A 14,133-nucleotide genomic window follows, 5' to 3' on the forward strand; every position below is an offset into this window, starting at 1 on the left:
AGAGAAGTTAGACACAAATCAGTTGAAGATTGTTGCGTCTTTTCCTTAATAGTTAACAGTTTGAGAGCCAGTGAAGTGTGTGTGCACATAAAGCACAGAATTCCCTAGGATGCGGCCGGGCACAGGCATGTTATTGGGGACTCATGTGCCTCGGGCAGCTTCCTTGTCAGTGGTATTTTTTCTGAAATGGTGATTCAAATCTTGGTAAAGTTCCAAATAAAACAAAATGTGATCTTCTCTAAATTTACACAGGAGTTACATTCTGGGAAACTCAGTGTGTATTAAACAGTGCAAAAACGACTTGGTGTTTATGTGTAAGGCTGAGTTGGACTCTAGTCAGACAATTATAAACAGGTTTCTCACCTACATGGGTGTCCGATGGATCATTCAAAAGTATCTGGGAGATGGATTGCAAATCAAAATACGAAAGGTAAAATTATAATATTTGCAACGTTTCTAGAAAGACACAAAGGAGTAGGCAAAGATGACTTAGACAGGACTAAAACTTATTAACCATAAAGAAATGGTTGATGGATTTTATTACTTGAAAATTGACCCATCAAATGACACTCTTATGAGAGTGAAAAGACAAGTCACAGAATGAGAGAAAGTATTTGCAAACCATATATTCATCAAAGAAGTCATAGCCAGAAGAGAGCTACAAATTAGTAAGAGAAAAAGCCTACAACTCAATAGAGAACTGGCCAGAAGACTTGAGTAGGCCCGTTGCAAAGGTTGATATCTGAATGGCCAATGACCATAAGGTGATACCACAGCATAGTTTCCAAAATGGCTAAAATAAAACAGGCAAATAATACTAAGTGTTGGCGAGGAAGTGGAGCAATGGGAATTCTCATATTGTGCAAGTGGGAATGTCAAATGATTAAACTTTGGAAAATTCTTTGCAGTATCTACTAAGGTTGCACCTATGCCTGTCCCATGATCTGGCTATTTATTCTTAGGTATATTCCCAGAAGAAATGTGTACATCTGTGCATCAAGAAACATGTGAAAATGTTCAAGGCAGCATTGTTTATAATAACTTCAAGCTGGACACAACCCATGTGTCCATCAAGAACTATACGCAGCAACATGAAGAATCCACAAACATGAAAATGAGTGAAAGAAGCCAGACACAAAAAAGGGCACACAGCGTGATTCCATTTATGAGAGGTTTAAAAACAAGCAAAACAAATTGCAGTGCCTAAAAGAGCAGCAGATGTACACAATTGTGCTGATTTTTCTCTCATTTAAAACGGTTCTACAAGTAGTTAGTCCAGGGCTGGTGTCATGGCTCCATGGTCACTGGGGCATCGTGTTCCTCCATGATTTCTGCTTCACCAGGCTTAGCCTTTGCTTCCATCCTCTAGTTTGCCTCATGGCTCAACATGGCTGCTAGAGCTCCAGCTGTCTCTTATGCATTCCTGGCTGTAGAATGGAGGAAGGAGGAAAGGGCAACGGGACGCTTTACTGGCTATTCTTGTTTAAAGGAGCATCCTTGATCATACTTAATGAGAAACTGGAGTAATTTTCAGGAGATCTCAGGGAGGGTACAAGAGCAACAGGGCCTTGCAAATACAGAAACGTAGCCTTCCAGGCAATTATAATAGATCTGGGCAGGCATTTTGCAAAGACTATTGCAGGAAAATGGAGCTTATTTAGAAATCGATAGTTGAGTACTCTGTGATTTTAAAATGAGCACAAGGAGACACTGTTGATGCCCAGAATCCTCTACAATTAGCAGCAAGAGCTCTGGAAAACCCAGGGAGGGGGTAGAGGGAAGAACGTTAGGTTCAGTTGAATCTGGATGCTGGAAGAGAAAGAGGATCCAGCCAGATCCAAACAGACAGCATCCTCAGATGCACCTGCTCAGGGGGCTCCCCACTCCTTAGCAATGAGGGTCTGGTGTGAATGCTGGTTCACTGCCACGTGACAAGCACACCTGTGTCCCAGCCATCCCACCCAGGCACCAGGTAAACATCTTCCCAGAGGGCTGACAGTCAGGCCACTGAGCACTTTCCCAGGATACTCCGGACTCTCCCCAGGGCAGTAGCCTCGTTACAGAATTCTATCTGTAAATTTAATCAATGCAAAACCATGGATATAAATGGGATGTAAAGATGACAGCCTTCCTCCTGTGGGGTTGAGACATTCTGGAGCTTCATGAAAATTCACCATCTGGCTTCTTCCTGGCTGAGCATGGGGACGACCTTCCCATCCAGATGTCCCCATGAGGCAGCATGTTGCCACAGGTACTTGGGTTGGATCTAGCCCCGCTGCTGAGCTTCCTGGGCAAGCCTGGGCAAGTCAGCCAGCACCGTGGGCCTCAGATCCCCCTTTTAAAAGGTGAAGAGGAGAGTACCTGCATCACAGAGCTGTCACAAGGATCAGAGGTATATGTGACAGGAGGAATCGCATGCAGCACTGGACATTAAATGGCGCTATCATGGTGTGGCAGCACACTTCTGAGGCTTCTGGAGTTGTCGTGTTTTGTTAATAATTTATTGGGCTCTCATTCACATACCATACAATTCACCCCCTTAAAGTGTACAATTCGGTGACCTTTAGTGTATTCAGAGCTGCACAGCCATCATCAGAATCAACTCTAGAACATTTTCATGACCCTGGGCAGAAACCCTGCACTTCACAGCCACCAGCCCCAGCCCCTCCATCCCCCAACCCCGGCCCCCCAAGTTCCTCTGTTCGGTGAATATCTTCTGAATATCTGAATGCCAGCAGTGTTCTTGGTGCTGGTGGGAAGCTCTGTCCCTGCAAATGCAGGGCACGGGCAGGAGTACAAAGAGGGGACCACATATCACAGGTCTCAACAGTTCAGAGTTCAAATCGAGCTAACAGCTGTTAAGTAAAATAGGTCTTAAGGGCTCCCTTAACAAATGTGCCTTTCCAACCATCGGGAAGGCCAGGTTCAAATTCCAAGTTGTTAGACGTCTTGAATCTCTGGTTGGAACGTGGCCCCGTGGGGAGGGTCATCTCGGCCAAGGGCAGCCCACTTCTCTTCTCATGCTGGCTGCATCACATGCTGTGAGGGACCCTTGCATGGTGTGTGACACCCAGGCTCTGTTTTTACCTGCTGTGAACACCCATCCTTGGCCAGGCGGCAGAACAAACCTGGGGCACATCCGATCCTGCGGTCCCTGGAAATAGGCTTGAGCCTTTGGGGGTCTAGGATGAGCTCCTCCAAAACCCTGGGTCCATTTAGATTTGGGGATGACTTGGGGTTATTTGCCCATTCAGCCTCTGCCCTCCGCTAACCCTGGAGGTGAAGGGCTGGGGCGGGTCAGGGACACACGTGATGCGGGGAACCTGCCCCAGAACAGGGTCAGCTGCAGTTGTGCAGCTCCTGGCCCAGTCGCCTTCCTTCGTGACATGCCTCCTGCGGCCTTGGCTCTCCTGCACACCTCCTTTCCTTCCTGTCCCATGAGGCCCTCACGGCCATCCTTCCGTGACTGCATCATGCCCCTGAATTCTGCTCTTGGACCCCAGGGCATGCAGGCCTTTTGTAGAATACTCCAGACAGAGGAACTTCCAGATCAAGTGTTGAAACTCAAATTAGCCATAGCTCAGACGAACATGGAGGAGTGGGAAGACCTCAGCCCCTATGTAGGCAGAAAGACCTGGGTTTGGGGAGGTCACTGGTACCTCATACCTGGGCAACCTAGCACGGGCTCTTCATTTCTGAGAACTCTTTTCCCTACATGTTCTTCCTCCATAGGCTTGTAGAGGGGATTAAAACAGGGTGACCCCTGCAACCGCTTAGCCCAAAAGCCCAAGGCTGCTTCTCCCTACAACCTTCTCTTTAGTTTTAGTTTTTAGATTTTCCTGATTATCCCCAATTTTATGAATAATAATTATAACACTTATTTGCTAGACACTGTACTAAGTACTTTATACAAGTCTATTCTTTAAATACTTACCTTGACTTTTTTGCAGATAATCAAGTCAATGTGTAGGTACACTTTTGAAATTAGTAAGTGCCATGGTTTGGATGTCTGTCCCCTCCAGACCCCATGTTGAAATTTGATCCCCAATATTGGAGGTGGGGTGAATGGGAGGAGTTTAGGTCATGGGGGCAGATCCCTCTTGAATAGATGAATGCCCTCCCTTGGAGTGAATTCTTGCTTGGCTAATTCCTTCTAGAACTGGTTGTTAAAGAGCCTGGCATCTGGCTCCCCACTCACTTCCTCTCTCACTACGTTTTCTCTGCATACCAACTCCCCTTCACCTTCCGCCATGAATGGAAGGAGCCCGTGGCCCTCCCCAGATGCAGATGCCCAACTGTGAACTTCTCCAGACATCAGAATCATGAGCCGAAGAAAGCTTTTTTCTTGGTAAATACCCAGGCTCAGGTATCACTCTACAGCAATACAACATGGACTAAGACAGTCAGTGTGCTCATGCAAATAGCATATCAACAGCCACCTGTGCACTTGATAAAAATGCACATTCTCAGGCTTCAGTCCACACCTGCCGAATCAGAAACTCTGAGGTGGGCCCAGCAATCTCTGTGCCCACATGACCTTCAGGTGACTCTGATATGCACCCAAGTTTAAGAACTATGGCCTAGTTTCCCCGTGTACTCAGCTACCCTATGTGATTAATACAGGCTGAGTATACCTTATCTGAAAGGCTTGGGACCTGAAGTGTTTCAGGCTTTGGATTTTCAGATTAGGGATGCTCAACCTGTAATTACTACTAATAATAGTAAATGCTTATTTGGCTCTTGCTATGTGCCAGGGGCTCTGCTAAGTGCTTTGACATGGAGTGTCTTCCTCATTCTCAAAGCATTTGATGAGGCTATTAAAGTCCTCATTTTACAAGCAAGAGAACAGGCACAGAAAGGTTGGGTGATTGTTTAAGGTCACACAGCCTCAAGCGTATGCCTCCTTTTCCACAGTGGTTGTAATGATGACAGGGAGGCAGGCAACATTTTACATAATTTTTAAAAAATTTATTCCCAGAAAGCCTTGCAATCTCAAGGATTTTTTCTTAAAAATGGCAGTTGACCAGAAAATGTAATTGATGGGAACTGGCCCATTCTCAGGGCATCTGGATAATTTAGGTTTTCCTGTGGTCTAGGTGGCAAAGCCAGATGCCTGCAGGGCCAGGCAGGAGACATAACCCAGTGAGGTGGTGCCAGGGTGAGGACTGTGGTGAGCGGGAGAGTGTATGCCCAGTCCAAGGGGAGCAATGGCTGGCTCCACAGCTCTAGAGAGAGGGAGGTGTTGTCATGGGGGGGATGTGGGTGTCTTTTACCTTATTTTGTAAGAAAAAACCCAACAGGAATCTGGGTGTTATGGGAACTCTCCCAAGTTTAAAAAACTCAGTGCTAAACTCTCTGCGTTCTGTTTTTCAGACACCATGAAGGCTGAACAAAGGATATCTGGGGGCAAAATCTGGCCCATGGGCTGCCCATTGCCACCTCTGGGCAGCCATCCTTGATGGTGTGGAGTCCGCGGTCTGCATTGGTTAACTTAACTGGGCTTCCTCAGATCCAGTCTGGAAGTAATTATTGAATTGTATGCATTTTCAATGCCATCCTCAAGCTAACAGCCAACTATGCGGGGGAATAAAACGGAGCAGAGAACTGAGTTGGGTCCCAGAGACCCCAGATTGTCTTCATTTGCAGTTGCCAGGTTCCCTGCAGCCCGGGTCTGTGGATTTCCCGCGGCTCAGCGCCCGCAGCTCAGGCTCCGTGGAGCCCGGCGGCATGGACGAGGCGTCGCGCGCGCCCTCTAGTGGAGAAAAAGGGTCACTGCCGAACTCCAGCTGCGGACCGTCGAGAGTTCCTTGGGCCATGGCTCCTGCCGGGAGCAGCCCTGGGGCCGGGATCCAGAATGCAGAGGCGAGAAAATGAACTGCCCGGCCACCACGAAGACAACCCACCCCTTGCCAGTCACCCCTCAAACTACTGACAATGTCAACAACAATAATTATAACAACCATATTAATAAGTAGAATGACAAATATAATAATATTTAACAGTTTGTGATTTTCAGCCAGCAAGGTTTCGCCTACTATGTAGATTACTCGGGGCTCTGCAGGCCAATAGGCCAGGTATAGATGGACAGAAAGAGGTTTGTTATCAGAAATGGGCTCACATGATTGAGGATACTGTGAAGTCCCACGACCTGCGGTTTGCAAGTAGGGCATCAGGGAAGCCAGTGGAGTAGGTCAGTCCAAGCCCAAAGGCCGAGAACCAGAGGAGCCGACGGCCCAGCTCAAGCAGAAAGAGTGGCATTCACCCTTCCTCTGCCTTTTGTTCTCTTCAGGCCCTCAGCAGATTGCAGGACGCCCCGCCACACTAGGAAGGGCGATCTTGACTCAGTCAGTCCACGGATGCACGCTAACCCCTTCCAGAAACACCCTCACAGACACACCTAGAAATAATGTGGGGTTTTTGTTTTTTTACTTTTAATTGCATTTATTTTAATGCTGGATGTATTCCCGCGTTGCCAGCTCCTGAGCATCCCTGAGCCCAATCAAGTTGACACATACAATTAACCAACACGCTGTGTCAGTTCAATCATTAAAAATACGCAACACTCAGCTGGGCGCGGTGACTCACGACTGTAATCCCAGCACTTTGGGAGGCTGAGGTGGGCGGATCACAAGGTCAGGAGTTCGAGACCAGCCTGGCCAACATGGTGAAACGCCGTCTCTAATAAAAATACAAAAAATTAGCTGGTCGTGGTGGCGTACCTGTAATCCCAGCTGCTCAGGAGGCTGAGGCAGGAGAATCGCTTGAACCCGAGAGGCAGAGGTTGCAGTGAGCCGAGATCACGCCATTTCAGTCCAGCTGGGAGACAGAGCAAGACTCCGTCTTGAGAACAAACAAACAAACAAACAGACAGACAGACAAAAAAACACGCAACACTCTATTAACGCATGAATGTATTCTCACCGAACAAGATTCAAACAGTATGAATGAACATATTGCAAATGTTTTTAAGTGTTTTTGAAAACTTTCATTTTGAAACAATTTCAAACTTAGTTGAAAAGTTGCAAGGATGGCACAAAAACCTTCTATTAATACACAGCTTTTAGCAGGATTCCTCAGTTGTTAACAATTTGCCACATTTGCTTTATAATTTTGGCTCTGTCTCTAAATACATACTTTTAAGATCTGAGCCATTTGAAATATAATGCCCCCTTATAATAGTTCCATGGGTCTTTCCTAAAAACAAGTCATTATCTTCCATAATCCAGTACAGTTGTTCAAATCAGGAAAATTAACATGGATGCAATAGTATTATCTCATCTGCAGACCTTCTTCAAATTTCACCAATTGTCTCAGTAATACCATCCTTTTTAGCATTTTTTTGGCTGATTCCCGCTACAAACTATGAAAGCACAAATGTCTCTCCTCTGCCTTGCCCAGAGGTTTCTCTTTCAATCATCGGGGAGGTGCCGATAGGGTCTGTCTTTCATTTTTCTCAATGGAAGCACATTCCCCACTTCTCAATTTGCCTTGGGAGCTCTTATTTCAATCTCTTCTCAATCCTTCGAAGCAGGACTCCTCCCTAGCCATATTCTACACAGAAGGAAACAGAAACTCAGCGTGAGGACGCCTCCTGCCCTGTGACCTCAGGTCCCCCAGCTGCCTTGCTAAGAGTTGAACCGTGCCCCCAGCCCCTACCCTGATACATTTCAGCAAATTGATATGCAAGGCCCCTTTCCAGGCCCTGGGAACATGAAGAGGAAGTTGCTGATGGCTGTGCTCAAAGACTTCCCAGGCTAGTGCAAGGGACAGGAGAGGGCGGCCCTGCTGGAAGCTCAGTGAGGAGCCCTGCGGAGGGAAGAGGTTGAAGCCGTTAAGTCCTCTGGTGACCTATGGGTGTGGGGGCTGGACCAGAGGGCCTTAAGGGGTAGCCCTGCAGGTCCCAACCCCATTCTTGGTGGAAGTGTTGGCTGAGGTCTCTGGAGTTGAGTGGGGTGGCAGAACTGGGCACTCGCATGACAGGAGAGGGGGGATGGGCAGAAGAAGTGTTCAGAAAAGGAGTGCAGGGAGGGCGGAAGAGCCGCTGTGTGAGTTTCCCCCAGCCCCTTGAGCAGCTGTGGGCCTCCTGCCCAGTCCCCATGCTGGGACCGAGAGGGCAAAGCGTGCAGAGAAGGCTGCACACCCTGCAGCCTCAGCCAGCGCGTGATAGGGGAGCTCTGGGCAGGGACAAAGCTGCAGTCCCTGTCCCTGAATGTGGGGGGGGAGGGGGGATAGAAAGGAGAAAATGGGGCAGAGAGAAAAGAAAGCGGTGGTGTGTACACGCCCAGGCCCTTTGCTCCACTTTCCATGCTATATGAGACACTTCCCAAAATTCACACTCCCTGGGACCCTGAGGATGGGGGCTGTATCAGAGGAATTAATTCGGTCACAAGAGGACAGGAGTCCAGCTCTGACTCAGTCCCAGTGGAGCATCGTAGAAAACCGACAACCAGTGTCCAAGGAGCCCACTTTGGTGTCTGATGGGTCACCAGGAAGAGTTTATTAGATTCCTGAAAATCATAAGTGAGCATCCCTGCTTTGTGGAATTTCAGTTGGTGAGTGACAATGCCAAGTATGCAATTTGTCCTTCAACTTTTCATTTATGCCACACCACGTGCTGGGCTCTCTGCAGGTGCTGGTGAAACAGACATGAAAAGGCACAACCCCTGCCTCGGGATCTGGTGGCAAGATCAACAGGTAAACTGCAGGTCTGATACAGATTGACAGGTGCCACTCAGAGTGAGTACGGGTGGCAGAAACTCAGAGGGGTCCGCCTGCCTTGTCTGGGATTGGGAAAGGCATCTGATTAGTTTCTCATGGCTGTTGTAACAGATTACCACTACCTTAGTGGCTTAAAACAACATAAATGTATTCTCTTATGACACTGAATGTCGTAAGTGTGAAATCAGTTTCCCTGGCTATAGGTGTCATCTGAGCTGGTCTCTTCCGGAGGCTCCAGGGGAGAATTGCTTCCTGGCCCTGTTCAGCTTTGGGAGGCTGCCTGCATCCTTGCCTGCAGCCCCCTTCTCCTTCTTCAAAATGCACCCCTGCAACCTCTGCACCCAACATCACACGGCCTTCCCTGCTGCACTCAAATGCCCGTCAGCCTCCCTCATTACAGACACTTGTGATGACATTTAAGGCCCATCTGGATAATCCAGGACAATCTTGCCATCTCCACATCCTTACCCACACCTGCAAAGTGCCTTTTGTCATAGAAGGTAGCATTCCTGGGTTCCAGGGATTGGGACATGGACATCTTTGTGGTGGGCATTAGTTGGCCTGCACAGCTGCCTAGAGCAGACATCTCTGCAGCGGCAGGCAAGAAGAGTGAGGGTGCTCCTGGGTGAGGGCCTTGGTGGAGTTGCAAAGGCAGGGAGGGAGAAAGCCTGGCATAGTCAGGGAAGGACAGATGAGCAGGAAAGGCTGGCAGGGGCCAGATCTCATAGGGTCTTGAAATCTCAGCTTAGTCCTGAAGGAAGTGGGTCTTGCACAAAACCTAAACATTGAGTGAAGGCTGTTGTCTCAGCCAGGGCCCCAACACGACACAGATGACACACTCAGATGGGTAACTGAAGTGTGGGTTGATAAAGACGCTGTCTGCAAAGGGGTGGACGGGGTTAGGGAAGCCAGCAGGGCATGGAGCATGCCTGGGACTGACACAGCTATGAGGTGCTACTGTCTCTTTGGGGAGCTGTGTCTACCCCTAGACCCGAAGAGAGGAAGCCAGGGAGTGGCTATCAGAACCCAGAGAGGGTGGCTGTGTGGAGAAGGCACATATGAGTCTGCAGTAAAGGGACGCAGCCTACCTGTGGTAACCTGGCAGGGAAGGAGCGGAGGTAACAGATGTCCAAGTCCATTCTTCCTGCCCTCTGAGGGCCTGCCCGTGCTCCCATTGGCCAAACCCCACTTGAAGCCAGAGAGCAAGAGTGATGGTCCCCATGGCATGGCTGGGTGGGCACAGCAGGGAGGAGGAAGATGGGGTGGGGACAGAGACACCCAGCGCAGGTGTCACATGGGGAGTAGCACCACCAGATCATTGTGGAGAAAGATCACACTGGCCGTGATGTGGAGGGTGGACCCGAGTGGGACAGAGGAGGAGGTGGGGAGGTCAGGGCATTCCAAGTGATTTAAAAAGCACATTAAAAAATGCATTGCCCTAGTTAGGGGTCCATTTACCCGAAGAGGTATCTGGGATTGTTCTGCTCCCAGCTGTGTCTGGTAGAGTGGAATTCATCCCAAAGTTGCTGTTATATATCACACCAAATGTCCACCTTGCAAAGGTGCAGCGCCAGTAGAAGGCCTCAGGCAGGCTTGGTTGCAAACAACAGAAACCACTTGTATTGAGTTTAAGCAGAAATGGGATTTATCACTGGCTACTTGGGGGCCCCAGCATCTTTTGAACGACCTGGGAACTGGGCTCTAGAATATGGCCCAAATGTGCCACCTACTGCAGAGCAGCTCCAGGAAACAACACGGCAGCCTGCCCTGAGTAGGGCAACTGCAAAGGGGCTTCCAATGTCGCCTCCCCGCCAGGGTGGAGCCCATGGGAACTTGCTTCATCCTGGAGCCCCTGGCTCTGAATCTGAGTCTGGTGCAGGTACATCTATATGGTGAGTTTGGTCACATGCCTGCACCCTCCTGTCTGAGAAATAGAGTTTCTGGCTCCTCTAGACAGTCAGGGACTGAGGAGGCAGGAGCTCCCCAAAGAAAAGAAGATGTTTGAAGCACTGGACAAGAAGAAAGCAGGATGAATATTCATTACAGGTAAATAAAGGTAAATTACTTTAAAGCTCAGACCATCAGGTATCCCAAGGAGAGACGGCCTGCGTGTGAGTGTCATGTGTGTGAGTATCATGCATGTGAGTGGTTCCATCCTTAGGAAGAAAAACATGGGAGGAACCTGCAGTGTGCAGCCTCTGTCCAGACCCACCTGCTGAGGGGCCCAGGCACCCCAAAGTATACCCTAAATATGATCAGATCCAGGGAGCATTGTGACTGAGTTTTCAGGTTAGCCTCTCTGCAACCTGACTTCCCATGGGCAGGGTGGAGTGCTGGGAGCATTGATTCAATTCTTCCCTTGAGCACTCTTCACCCCCATCTCTCTCCAGAAATGTACCGAGAGTCTAACTGCTCTATACTCTGGGAGGAACATGAACATGATTCCACCTCAGTTCCAAGCTTTCTGAGAACCATCCTGGGAACCAGCAAGCATGACAACTCTCCACCTTCTACATCAGTCACTTGCAAGGAGGCCAGTGGGCACAGTTCATGCTACAGAGTGAGATGGTGCCCAGAGGCCAAGGGCAGGGCTGCATTTTCTGGTTCTTTTATATTTGTAGCAAGATACTCTTAGTGGAAGAGCCCAATATCTGGGCTTGCCTAAAAGTCTCCTTAGCTAGATCATTCAATTTATGAGCTTTCCATCTTGTTGCAGTGTTGCTTAATTTCTGCCTCTCCATAACAAGAATCACCTTTCTTCCAGTCTCCAATGCATTGTTCTCACTTTCCTATAAACCCTCACTAACATTCTCCTCCCACTACTGGCTTCTCCAGTGCCCTTTAGGCTTTCTCTGACACTTTCTTCAAAGTCCTTTCAGCTTCTGCCCTCTGCTCAGTTCCAAAGATGCTCCCACATTGGTAGGTTTATGTTCCATCAGCACCCCACTTCTGGTACTAAGTAAGCTTTATATCAGCTATCTACTGTTAGGCAACAGCCAAAACTTAGTGACTTAAAACAGACACAAACATATATTATCTTTCACAGTCTCTGTGAGTCGGGAATTCAGGAACAGCTTAGCTGGGTGTTCTGGCTCCAGGTCTCTCATGAGGTTGCAGTCTAGACATGAGCTGGGACAGTGGTCATCTGAAGGCTGGACTGAGGCTGGAGGATCCACTTCCAAGGTGGCTGACTCAGATGGTTGGCAAGTTGGTGCCGGCTGCGGCAAAGGCCTTGTTTTCTCTCCATGTGGACCTCTCCACAAGGCTACTTGAGCAGCCTCACAACATGGTAGCTGCTTCCCCAGGGCAAGTGATCCAAGAGCAAAGGTTGAAGTCACAATGCCCTCATGACTTAGCCTTGGATGTGACACACCATCACTTCTGCAGTATTCTACTGGTAACACTGACCAGCTCTGATTCAGTTTGAGAAAAGAGGACACAAAAGCATGAATAACAGGAGGTAAGTTTCACTGAGGGCCTGTGGATCATCTGGGAGCTATCTACCACCAATAGTCAAAAGAAAAAATTAGGTATAAATATATGCATACGTGTGTGTGTGTATATATATATATGTGCACACATATATATACATATGTATGTATAATTTTAAAAATATATATTATTATAAAAGTAATTAATATTATTTGTAGAAATTAAAAAAAATTAGAGTAGCAAAAATAAGACAGTAAAGATTACCCCATAATAGCTCCATGCAGAGAAAAATCATTATCAGCATTTTGGGGTGTATCTTATCAGCCTGAACTTTAAACATTTTTACAAAAATGGAATAATACTGGACAAAATCTTTCATGCTATCAATTTTTTCATTTACTAGTACAGTCAAAAACACAGTTTTATTGCATCTTTTTTCATGGTAACATTATATTCCTGCCAATGATTAAGATGTAATTGATTTTTCCAATGTGCTATTACTGGACATGTAAAGGTTCTCAAATTGTTACATCATTAACAAAACTGGAATGACCATCTTCAGAGCTAACTTGCTGTCTATATCCCTGATCTTTCCTTAGGATGGATATAGAATACCAGCATCAGCAGGTGTACACGATTTAAAGCACATTTGGTATCTATTACCAAGCTGCCCTTCAGAGAGGTTGTCTCGTTACACATTCCACAGCTGTGACTGAGAAACCGTCTTGTCGCATTTGACAATCCAGGTTACTATCTAAAAACTTGAGTTTGTAAGAGCAACACGCCATGAGATAATATTCGTGCAAACGTAACTGACAAAAGACTAACATCCCATAATACTAGAGCACCTACAAACCAAGAAGATAAACATCCCATTGGGAAAGTGTAAAAATATGAACATAAAGTTTACAGAAGAAAAAACACAAATGGCTCATAAACACACAAAAAGATGATATTGTTTCCTGGTAATTGGGGAAATGCAAACAAAAACTACAATGAAATATCGTGGTATCGTGTATCAAATTTGCAGAGCATAAAATAGATTACATTCACAACCAGCAACTACAACCCAACCTTCAGCCTCATTGGACTTCTTGCCATTCCCCAAACCATATCCACGCCCCTCTCCACAGGCTGTTCCTTCTGCCTGCATGCCCTCGATAGCACCAAGGGGGATGGGCACACTAACACAACTGCTGGGAATGGGAAAGTTTCAACCTCTTGGGAATAAAATCTAACAGTATTTGTTGGAATGTAACCTGTGCATACTCCACAGCTGGGCCACTACCCTGCAAGAACCCCTCTGGCTGCTGCACAAAGCTCTTCTCTGCATCCTTTTTTATACTAGTGGAACCCTGGACACAGCCTGCATATGGATCAAAAGGGCAGTGGTTATAAATATACTATGGTCCATCTCTAGGCTAGACTGTGATGCAGTGGTTAAAGCCAAGTATTGCAGAAGAGTGATTAAGCATTCGTGCTCCAAAGCCAGATAGCCTAGGTTTCAATCCCAGCTTTGCCACTTACTTGCTGTGTGATCTTGTGCAACTCACTTAGCCTTTCTGTGTCACAGTTTCTCCATCTGTATAATGGACGATAACACTAGCCCCTACCTCATAGGGTCATTGTGAAGAGTAAATGAAATTAATATTGCCTATGTCACAGAGTGATCTTCCTCAAAATTTATTAGATGAAAAAAGAAATTTCTAGAAATTATCTACATACATATTCTGATGGGATTTGTGTAAAGAATTTAACCAACAAACCCATATTACACACACATACACACACACACTCACACAGACACACACACACACACGCACTCACGTGCGTAGAAGTAGATCTAGGAAGATCCATGACACACATGCGAGGCAGGTGAATGGGGACATTAAAAGGAGGACTTCCACGTTTAATTCTGAATGGTCTGACTATTTTATTTGTGCAATTTTAAAAAATCAAAGCAATAAATCACTGTAAAAGAAA

The 14,133-nt window shown here is 47.1% G+C and overlaps 2 long non-coding RNA genes across 2 annotated transcripts; one reads left to right on the forward strand and one right to left on the reverse strand.

The window, feature by feature from the left end:
* Nucleotides 1-1,147: 1,147 nt before the first annotated feature.
* Nucleotides 1,148-12,034, reverse strand: LOC134810132 (uncharacterized). Its single transcript, XR_010157419.1, has 3 exons — nucleotides 9,807-12,034; nucleotides 6,720-6,840; nucleotides 1,148-1,427 (listed from the first exon to the last, which is right to left on the reverse strand). It is a non-coding gene; the product is annotated as an uncharacterized LOC134810132 (long non-coding RNA).
* Nucleotides 12,035-12,099: 65 nt separating this feature from the next.
* On the forward strand, nucleotides 12,100-14,133 carry LOC100610303 (uncharacterized). Its single transcript, XR_127740.5, has 2 exons — nucleotides 12,100-12,178; nucleotides 12,750-14,133. It is a non-coding gene; the product is annotated as an uncharacterized LOC100610303 (long non-coding RNA).

Source organism: Pan troglodytes, chromosome 4 (genome assembly GCF_028858775.2).
Source record: "Pan troglodytes isolate AG18354 chromosome 4, NHGRI_mPanTro3-v2.0_pri, whole genome shotgun sequence".
Lineage (NCBI taxonomy): Eukaryota > Metazoa > Chordata > Mammalia > Primates > Hominidae > Pan > Pan troglodytes.